Source organism: Larimichthys crocea, chromosome III (genome assembly GCF_000972845.2).
Source record: "Larimichthys crocea isolate SSNF chromosome III, L_crocea_2.0, whole genome shotgun sequence".
Lineage (NCBI taxonomy): Eukaryota > Metazoa > Chordata > Actinopteri > Sciaenidae > Larimichthys > Larimichthys crocea.
In genome coordinates this window covers 26,509,242-26,519,998 of record NC_040013.1, presented here as the reverse complement: position 1 = coordinate 26,519,998, position 10,757 = coordinate 26,509,242, and the positions used below count along the sequence as shown (strand labels likewise).

Here is a 10,757-nt window from a genome sequence, read left to right as displayed (position 1 = left end):
TACACTTTCAGTCCCTGTGATGCTATCCCATTGCATCATAGCAACTAGAGCGCACACACACACACACACACAGCACACACACACACACACACACACACACTCAGCTGGCTATTGTCTTTCATACATAACAAGGTTGGAGCCAGATACAGAGCAGGTGAGATCATTGCCCAGTGAGTGTGTATGTGTGTATGATTTTAGGCAGCGGCCATGTAGGCGAGGGGGTCCACAGTTGGAGACTCGAGAGGAGAAGCAATGGCAGGGGGTAGATTAGCACATACCCCACAGTGTGATCAACAAGAAAAAAAAAACATTTCTTGTGGACATAACAGTGCCGACTCAAAATTGCCCCTACAGCCGGCTGCAATTCTGGGCAGCGAGAAATGGCTGCCACTTATACACACACACACGTGTCTGAAATCTGGTACTTTCTGTAACTCTTTCCTGCTTATTACCTCCACCAAGGAGGCTATGTTTTTTTGGTGACGTCTGTTTGTCCATCTGCAGGATTATAGGAAAAACTACTCAAAGGGTGTAGCATTAGGCAAGGAGGGACCCATTAAATTCTGGAGTGGATTCAAATGACTAATTATTTTTCAATTCTGTTAACACTCTGAGATAGGTCAGACGTAACACCGATGTTTACGGCAAAATGAACTGAATTTTTCTGCGCATGCGTGAACCCATCATAATTAAATTGAATGGTCTGCCATGACTAAACCTACCAGAAAACATAACAGCTGCCTCAAACATCACTGTAGAAACAAAACAGCCTGGTGGAGGGTCTGTGCTCTCAGAGTGCTCTTCTGGTTAATATTTTTTCCATCCTTGATGTGATGAATTTGAAATGTAATTCATCTGTGGATGGGCGAAGACAAGCTTCCTCTCCTTTGCCGGCATAAGGTGGCGGAAATAAGAGAAATGATTATGGAAGGAGAGGGGAGAGGAAACTTAATGGGAGGAAATCATTTAGACGTTACAGTCATTTTAATGTCCTCATGTCTGTTTCAAATCATCCTGGAGGGCCCGGACAGACTAGTCTAACACAAGAAATGCTGTTACTTTACAGAAAACTTGTTCAACACGAAGACAGTGTTGTGTTTGAATCACATTATGTTCTGATTAGAAATCTGAGGAACAGGATTAAACAGGTAATGCAGGAGACCAAGAGCAGAGCGTGAAGCGCAGTCATGGTTTGTGCGAATATAAAGTCACTAGAAAAGCAATTGGTGCTATAGTGTCGCACATATAAAAGATACATCACTGTATAGTGTTGCAAAACAATATACTGTAACAGGATATATACGATGGGATCATTTCTTTACAATATCTTCACACGTGCCCTCAAACCTTTCTTTTGCACGTTAAGTAAGACACCCCGGAGTCAAAGCCTGAACTGCTTCCTCTGTCTGTTCACCCTACCCGAGGCCCTGTCTTCTAAAGACCTGTTTGTTCACAAGTAGAGCACAGCAGGTGTTTGAGCAAAGTGCAAGGTGGAAATGCGGCTCCCATTGCTGCTGTGAGACTCATTTATTGAAATGCTCTCAATTTCTCAACAAAACACGCTACGCTTTCAGGCTAGGATGTGCAACAGTGTGTCCTTCCCATTAAGCGTGAGCAAAAGATGCCAGCGGTGGAAAGACACATCTCAATGGGAACGCACCCCTGTGTTAGAGAAAATATCGCCACAGTCTGTTCTAAAGCAGATTATTCAGCTGCACACTTTCATTTTTACCTGTCAATAACACGCTTATAGCCGTGAGGCATGCTGCATTTACAGTACACCTGCTCCTTAGTCCCCTCGCTACAAAATCTGTGTATTGTTTCAACGCAACCTTTGCCAATAATAAAGTGGAAGCCAATCAAAGCAAATAGACCGGTGGATCTTTACTGTGTAATTGGGGATCTGTGTAATCGTTAACCTTGGCTCAGTGTAGGAAGTTAATGAATCAAATCAATACCTCTCTCTACTGATCCATAATTATTTGAAAAGAGATGAAAAATTAAACAGGCCGAGCCTATGAGGTTATCATGCCATGCAATTAGTCCGCCGGAGGGAGATTATGTTACCTAGATTCCATTGGGGAAGTGTAATTTCTCTTGCAGATGGAGTTTTTTTAATGAAGAGTGCAATTACCTAAATAGGTCAGCCAAAGACACGCCGCTGCTGTTGGTGCTGCTGCTGTTGGTGCTGCTGCTGTTGGTGCTGCTGCATGCCGCTTCTCAGTGTACCTGAGAGGAAGCTCCTGGAGTATAAAAAAAAAACAACAAAAAAAAAAACACAGAGCACTGTCTGCAACTGTTGTTACCCTCTTCAGTATCCTCCTCGCTTTCTCTCTCTCTCCCTTTCTCACTCTGCCACCGACGCTGCCTGGATGGCGTACCTTTTGTTTTTTTTCCCCCTAATTAAATAGCACATACATAGAAGTCTTTCTTATGCAAAGATTCAGCAGAAATAACATTTGATAATGTTTCCTTCCGAATCAGGCTCGTGTGGCGATTTGTTTTCATTGACAGCAGCTCATTCTGTGAAGTGCTAACAGAAACGTGTCATCTCCTTGAAATTATAAGACAGAAGAAGTTTGAATATTTCTTTAAGTCGTGCTTTCTTCGGTTTTATTTTTCATTTTTGATGATTGCATTATTAATTATGTTTTATCATTACTGCAACAGAGTTTGTGTGTCCCTACTCACGCAACCAGACATAGCATATTAAAATATCACAGTGATTTCCAAATAATAAATCTTTGTTTTCGATGCACTATTACATACAAGTAATGCCATATTGCATTATCAGATTATTCAGTATGGTTTCAAGGGAATATTTACTAATGACAGCAGAGATCAGCAGGGTTTTGACAACCATCAGGTGTGGAGTAAAAAGCTGACTGTATACAGATGGCGGTGTTTTCTTTTTTTGCTGCACATGAGTATTTTCATGAGATCTCGCTGGCAGCTAAAAAAGATGTTACCTGCAAAAAAATACATCTTCATCAGTTTTGCTCTCACATAACACGACTGGTGAGAACGTCTGCATGGATTTTGTTGTATTTTACTGAATTTAATCAAAGAAACATCAGGGAGAGGTTAGGTAAGAAGGGATAGATTCATAAAAAATATAATTTTGACAATGCCCCAATGTGACATGAGAAAATGTACTTTAATAATCTCAATGTGTCTCTGAAAACTACTCCACTGTGTGTGTTCTTACAATTCACTTAACAGGTGGTTATAAATAAATGCAGACATTTCGCCATAATAATTGACTCGGTTCCGTTCACCACATGCTTGAAAATATACTGTCGTGATTAGTCTGTAATTGCCCTAACCGCTTCAATTTAATATTGATATTTTGCCGTACAGATGAGTGAGAACAACCACACTGAACTCACCAGGCCACTAATACTGAAAAGTTGGTAACAGAAAGCAGGCACTTAATGAAGCACGGCTCAGACTACAAGGTAGCGAACTCTTAATGAAAACTGTGCGGTGTATAAAGATAGTGAACTAAAGAGCCAACCTGAAAGGGTGCCACTAATAAGCACATGGAAGTTTTTTGTTCCGTCTGATCCAAAACCAACAGTGCAAAAGTGGCTGATATTCTCTACATGTACGATGTGATTGAAAGGAGAATTTGGCACATGCTTTCTCTCCTCAACACACAACGAGTGACCCCGTGAACCACCAAATGGTGCCTGTTTCAGGTTCTCAATGTGGCAGGTGCCTTGATCATGATTCAACCAACTTGTCAACAAGCGCTGTTTTCCTGAAACTTGGCAGCGACTCCACAACAGATTCCAAGTTGAAACTTGGATGATCACATTCCAAAGCTGGAGGAGTTTTTTCTCATCTGCGTTATACCCCTTTATTGTTAAGGTGACCTGCACTTTTTCAAAAATACACTTTACCAGTACAGGAGGGAATACATCAGAGAATACTTCAGGTATCCTGTTAAGACAGTAATTTGATCCAGAGCGATAAGATCTGCAAATGATAGAGACCATGTATTCATCCTGTCTTTTTTGATGGACAGGCTCTGCCCAACCCTCCTACACACTGACAAGTAAGAAATATGTTTCAGGGAATGACACTAGCATACCCTCTTACACTTAATCATTGTCAATCACTCCGCGCACTTGGCTCGTTGGGTAATAGGAACAGATCCAGCATCGCATCCCCTCCAATCTGTTTGGCTCTCACACGGGAGGTGCATGCTGTTTTCATGCCTGTGTGGGATGGCTTCAAGCTGTTTTCTTATCAAAAGGCCCATTCAGACATTCTCTTTGAGAGGCATCGCAAACCTCAGATCTCGCAGCCTCCGTTCAACCACATGTCTTGATTTAAGAGGCCAGAATCAGATTTGCTGCCACGAAGAGCTGTCACTGCTAAAGAATGGGATGTGATTTATCATCCCGAACCACACACAAGACTGATAACCAGAGCGCTAGCATTTGTGCACATATGTGCACACATGTGAGGGCGCACACACACACCAACCCCTTCACTCTTCCACCTCACATAAATGCCCAAAAAAAACAGATCAACACATGTTCTCAAGATCACTCATCTTCTGGCTCAATCACTCCTATATGCTTTCACACGAAAAACCGCAATTTCACATAGACGCTGTCTTGGCCCTCGATCTCTTGCAGTGTGGAGTTGGATCACATGCTTTTTACAAACTGCAACTACATCACCTTCCACCCAGGGATCCTTTCTAAACGCTCCCTTTTAAACCTCCACTAACAGTCTCATCATTGATTTTATGTCTCTGTTTTTTTTTTTTTTTCTCTCCTCCTCGGGTTGTAAGCAAGCAAACACAGCTGAACCCTAACACCCTGTGTCCCGCTGTGTCTCCCTCAGGGTGTTCTCATCACAAAACAGCTACACAACATCTCAGAGTGAAACACCCTCAGCAACACAGGCCATAGAAAGGCAAAGGTGATGGGAGCAAGTTTTCCACCATTTCAAACATACAGAGCCATCAAATAAACTGCTCTTGCTCCCTCTCTCTCTCTCTCTCTCTCTCTCTCAACATTCGGAGGTTGAGCACAGTTACTTCTCCAAAGAAGTAGTTTCTCTTAACTCCCTCTATCCATTTCTCACTTTTCACCCTCCCATTTTTCTTTTCGCTCGCAATTTCTCTCTCACTGTCTTTCCAGTTGCTGCTTATTATTTCTTTGTGGAAGGGTACGTGATTGCCAGGATTGCTTGGTGGCTGTCTCTCATGCTGTTGTTAGTTTCGACACAAAAGGCAGAGAGACTCAGATTCTCTGCTTTTTGATCTCTCCGCCTCTCTGCCCTCTTTCGCTCTCTCTCTCTCTCTCTGGCTATTTTCTGTAATCCATCAACAAACTGTTGCAGTGTACAGTGGTTTCAAGTTGGGGTGAATAATCATCATAAGGTGTGTCGGTGGGGATGGTGAGGCGACTACAACAACTTGCCAAAGGCTAGCGAGTGCAAGTGTAAACCTCGCCTGCTCTCCTGTCCCTGTTAGCTCAGCCATTTTTGGGCGGTCAGGCTGTCTTGCCACAATCACACGCTGGCGCCACAATTGCCTAGCCCCAACTGCAACCCTTTCACTGTGTAATGAATACATCCAGAAATAAACTTTAACCGCTCATGCCCCGCTGCTTGCCCCCCGTGCGTATATGTACAGAGACAAGACTGGAGTGATGTTTGTGTTGTGCCCTGGATAGTGGCATGCTCACCTGGCCCCGAGGACGCCGTGTGGTGATGGTGTGGTTATGGTTCAACACAGAACCAGTCAGTGAGCAAGAGGTGACCACTGACCACTGTCACCCTCTGGTGGGACCATACAAACCCCTGGTCCAGGGAATGTTGGGGAGAGAGAGAGAGAGAGAGATGACCAGAGAAGTAGAGTGGTGTTTTTGTCTCCTTCAAAATTGTGTTGAACTCTATGTTTACGTGTACTCATGTTCATGTTTAGCTGGCATACACGCTTATGGGCACGTGCAAAAGTTTCATGCATATGCCCACAAACTGAACATGTTTCAGTATTCACTTCTGCGGTCTGCATGTCATGTATGTATGTATGTAAGGTTCGTTACCACAAGAGATAAATATACCTGCTCCAAGCCCACAGGCTGGAGTCTTGATTGTGCAAGGAGTAGTCGGATCAGAGCAGTAATTTTCCACATCTACACTCTACCCACTTGAGTCTACCTTGAAGGGCGTTTCTATGAGGATAAGTGCCCTACGGTTCCATGTGTGTTTGTGTGTGTGTGTGCACCGTATGTATTGTGTGTAGGTTTACACACAGTTGTCTTGCAGCTGTGTGTGTTTTTGCATTACTGCCTCTTTAATTGTCTTCAGCTACACTCGCGTGGCAGCAGCAGCTTTTTCCTTCATCTAAATTGCTGTTACAGTTTTGTGATTAATTTATTTTCATCTTGGCTCTCTAAGCAAATAAGCACACCTATGAAATCAGATAGCACAACATTTAGTTTGCATTTCCATCTGTAATAAACGAAACCAATTAAGCCGTACTTTTAAATTAGGGAGGAGGCAATCCTAATTTTCTCCTTAAGTGCGGTTTCCACGGCAATCAGAGGCCTCTGCAGGGGGTCGGGAATGGAGGCGTTGGGTGGGAGCGCACGCAGCAGGGACAAACTGACTGAGCGCGAGAGCCTACTGCACTCACAGCCGAGTCTTCTGCTGGCATGCACTTTCCCTCGTGCGCACACACACACACACACATATGCTGGAGAGCACTTACACATATATACACACACACACACACACACACACACACACACACACACACAGTAACTCCACAGAGAAACAGCAAATATCACAGAAACACTTGCACCTATTCTCTGTTAATTTGGCCTCATCTCATCTCAGCTTCGCGGAGTGGAACTTTATGTAATAAAAGCGTCCACGTTAACATGTATCTTATTGTTGTCAATTTGATGAAGCGATGATGATTCAGTGATTCACACTGTGTCTTACTAATATGCGGTACTGTATGTATGACATTGAGAGACATTGTGTAGACCTGTTCTTCTTATTTTCCTATGAATGAATTTGTCCCCGGGCAAATGTGGATATGACAGCTTCCTCAATCTGTTAAGAGGGGGAAGTATTTATGGTTCCAGTCAGAATATTAGGGAACTTGGCCCTGTGTCATTATTTTTTGTCATGTCTGACTGGATTCTCCCTCATCGTCTGATGAGTATGGGCAGACAGATTTTATAAAGGCGCAGCAGAATAAACAAGTGCTCATTTTTTACATGTGTCATATTTCTATTACATTACTGAAAATCGGTCTCATCTGAAAAACAAGACGACTAAAGATGTTCCGGAGCTTGATAGAAAGAAAGACATCATTTTTAGAAAATTGTACCTGTAAGGAGCTGTGCGTTGCAAAATACTCTGTGTGAGAGCAGTTTCATTTTGTTCAACTTCTGCAAAATTACTAAAAACAAACTAAATGAATAAATAGGAGCTGTGCGAATGTTGACCGAGTAAACAGGCAGACAAGTAGACTGGCCCGTCGTGTAGTATTTATAGCTTCAGTTTGGCAGCTCTCACCAGAAGCTCAAAGCTTTTAATTGAAATTTTTCTATAGTCTTGAGCAACACTCACTGCTCCAAGATGCACTTTTTTTTTTGTAATTTTCAGTTTAGTGTCACTTTGTGACTCAAACTACATTTTCAGTCTTTTTTATGTATCTGGTAACTGTGATATTTACATTAATTAGCTGTAATGTTCAAAATAAAATTAAATCAGACTAACAGCTGCATTCATTTGTGTGCACTAATTTAGAAAGTGTGATAACAGACGAGATTTTGCTTTATAAGGGAAGGAAGTCATGGATACATTTCAGGTTAACAGTGTTTTAATTATTAATTAATTTGAAAGAATAAAAATAAAAATGTGCTGCAATTTTTCTAAGATTATTATTAACGTTTTAGCCGTGGTAAATGCAAAAATAAATGTGAATGAATTGTTACAATCATGGTACAGATTTCTCTCAGCTTCTACCGCGCTGCATCGACTATACAATGAGCTTTATTTAAAAAGTAAAAAGCATGGACATGTTTTGAGATGGCATGATATTTTGTGAATCATACGCACGGAGTTGCCGATAACGATGGACGAGCTTTTTCAACAGAAGGCTCTGATTCCAAATCCAACTTTACTTTTGCAACTCAACTGAACTTACCCTGTAAACTTTCCTCTTGTACCTGGCTGTGATTCCTACTTTTCCTCTAGTCTAGCAGGCAAAAAAAAAAAAAAGAAGGTGGGATTCAATCCGTCACTTTGGATCTGGCATAGCCATCTTATAGTTTGAGAAAGCAGAGAAGTTGTTGAAGCTCAGACACAACAGTTGTTAGTCAAACACAGAAGAGTTCCACCTGCACGAGGATGGAGAGGCAGAGGAAAGGAAAGAGAGAGAGAGATGGATGAAAAGAAAAAGAAAGAGCACAGGCCTTCCTCAGAACTGTATTCATGGAGTCTGGCTCTTTCAGGTTCATCTCTCATTACTCCTGGGTGCTCTCTCAAGCTTAGCGAAAATGGATTATGCTACACAAAGAAAAGGAATAATCACCCTATTCTCCTCCTTCTCTGATAAACACACGCCTAAGAGTGCACGCGGACACATCCACGCACACACACACCGCATAAACACACACACTCTCTTCCAGTCTGTTGTTTTGACGTACACACTGACGTACACACACTAAGTGAGCCAAGCTTTGTGTGGCTGTGAGTCGCTGAGTGTGGTGCTCGTTCTCTCGCTGCATGCCAGGGGACTCGTCAATTATCTCCCCAAACGCACCCAGTCCTCGGGGGGAAAAGGCGGTGAGGGAGACGTCCCTGTTTTTGAGGGAACCTGGAGTTTGCAACATTCAGTTGAGTGACAATACATTCACGCTCTAATTCTAGGCTAGCAGATGTAATGTTTTTTTTTCCTCTCCCTCTCTCTCTCTCTCTCTCCCTCTCTCTCCGTCTCCCTCTTCCTTTGTCTCACTCTTTCCTGCTCTCCTTGTACTTCTTATCGTTCCAACTTTGAGAAGTTGGAGCTCCTAAAGGCTTTAGTGAGCGTGTGTGTTTTGGGTGGTTTCGAGTGGATTTTGAGAGTGTGTTTATGCTTGCTTGCATGTGTGTGTGTATGTGTGTGTGTGTGTGTGTGTGTGTGTGTGTGTGTGTGTGTGTGTGTGTGTGTGTGTGTGTGTGTGCGTGTGCGCGTTTTGGATTAAAGGGTGTATGCTTACAGTTTGATCTTTTTTATCTAATGCAGGCTAGGTGGTACTCCCTAAAGATTTTTTTTTTTTCCCTGAGCAAATTTAAGAAATGTCTGCAAAGAAAAAAAACACAATAACAAACCAAAGAAAAACAACATTTTTTATCATATTCATGTAATTAATTGTGCAATGATTAGCATTTTCTCTTTTCAAGCATGAAACACAAAAGCACTTTTTGCATTAATATAAACAATCGCATCGATCCTTTCATGAATTCAAAGTTTAAACCGACAATAATCTGATACAGTAATATTTTGATCACTCTGTGCCAACTATACACAATATTTTTAACAGATGGCACTCATATCATTACATTTTTGAAGTCTTGAATCTTGAGTCGAACATATAATTGCTCTGTCTCCTGACAGCCAGCAAGCAGATTGCCTCACTGGGAACAGCTTCAAATAAAAAAAACTCCCTGTCCATGTTTGTCTTGCTGGGGTGACTCACTGTATCTGTGAGCGCTGTGCTGCGAGGCCACTTCTACCTGGTTAAATTAAAGGGAATATGAATAATAGATGGAGAGAATGACACTTCCGTCGCCAGGGGTAATGAAAGACCGACTCCCAGCTCTCTCTTGTCAGTCCTCTGACTCACCGAGAGCGCTAATAAAGATGACACTTGACAGCTAACGAGACCCATCACGGGCAGGGACATGCACACATACACAGAGAAAGAAGAAGAGAGGAGTATGAGAGAAAGAGAAAGACAGAGAGAAAACAAAATATAAGAGGAGGGCAAGTGTCAGGCCATCTAACCTCTGGCCGGCCAAACAACTCGCGTTCTTGTCCTGTCAGAAACCAAGTGGAGATCTGCTTTACAATTCAGCAACCTATTTTAGAGAGTCAACAGATGACTGTCACTCATACAGGGCTTTTAACGATAGAGAGGGAGAGGGAAAATGAAAAGAATAAAAGAGGAAAGCTGATAAAAATAAGCGGATTTTACATAGAAGTGAGTGAAAAATAAAACAGCGACTGAGATTTGAAGTCTGTCTATGGAGGCCTAGTGGTGTGTTGGAACAAGGGAGGTTGGAAGCTGGAGGAAGCCCTGCCCACTGCCTGATCTCCAGGGTCAGCTTCAGCTCCAGTCTCGGCCGCAGAGTGCCCAAAGAGAGGGCGTGCCATTGTTTACTGTCCGCGGTGCGGGTAAACAATAAACAATGAAAAGACTGAGGGGTTGCCAACTCCTCACCCTAATGTTGCCATTTTGGGAACTCAAACACGCCCCCATGCTCCTCACAGCCCCCACTCACCACCCACTCCCTCCCTCCCCCTCGCAACCTCTGCCACCTCCTCCGTTCAGATTCATCCCCAGCCCCAGAAACCCCAGAGGGGCGGTCGCCCAGCCTGCCCACGCTGCCCTCTAAGAAACCACGAGAGGGTGTGGTTCCGCCTGGAACAGGGAAGCCATTTATTTTGGGCGCATCTCTGCTGACTGACTCATGTGTTGACTGGAAAGTTGGCTGCATGCTCTATGGGCCAA

The 10,757-nt window shown here is 43.0% G+C and overlaps 1 long non-coding RNA gene across 1 annotated transcript in view; it reads right to left on the bottom strand.

Annotated features, from left to right (window-relative positions):
* Nucleotides 1–1,946: 1,946 nt before the first annotated feature.
* LOC113745623 (uncharacterized) overlaps nt 1,947–10,757 on the bottom strand; it is a 52,937-nt gene continuing 44,126 nt past the window's right edge. The window contains exon 3 of the long non-coding RNA XR_003462261.1: nt 1,947–2,243. This is a non-coding gene — a long non-coding RNA (uncharacterized LOC113745623). The remainder of the gene's footprint in view (nt 2,244–10,757) is intronic.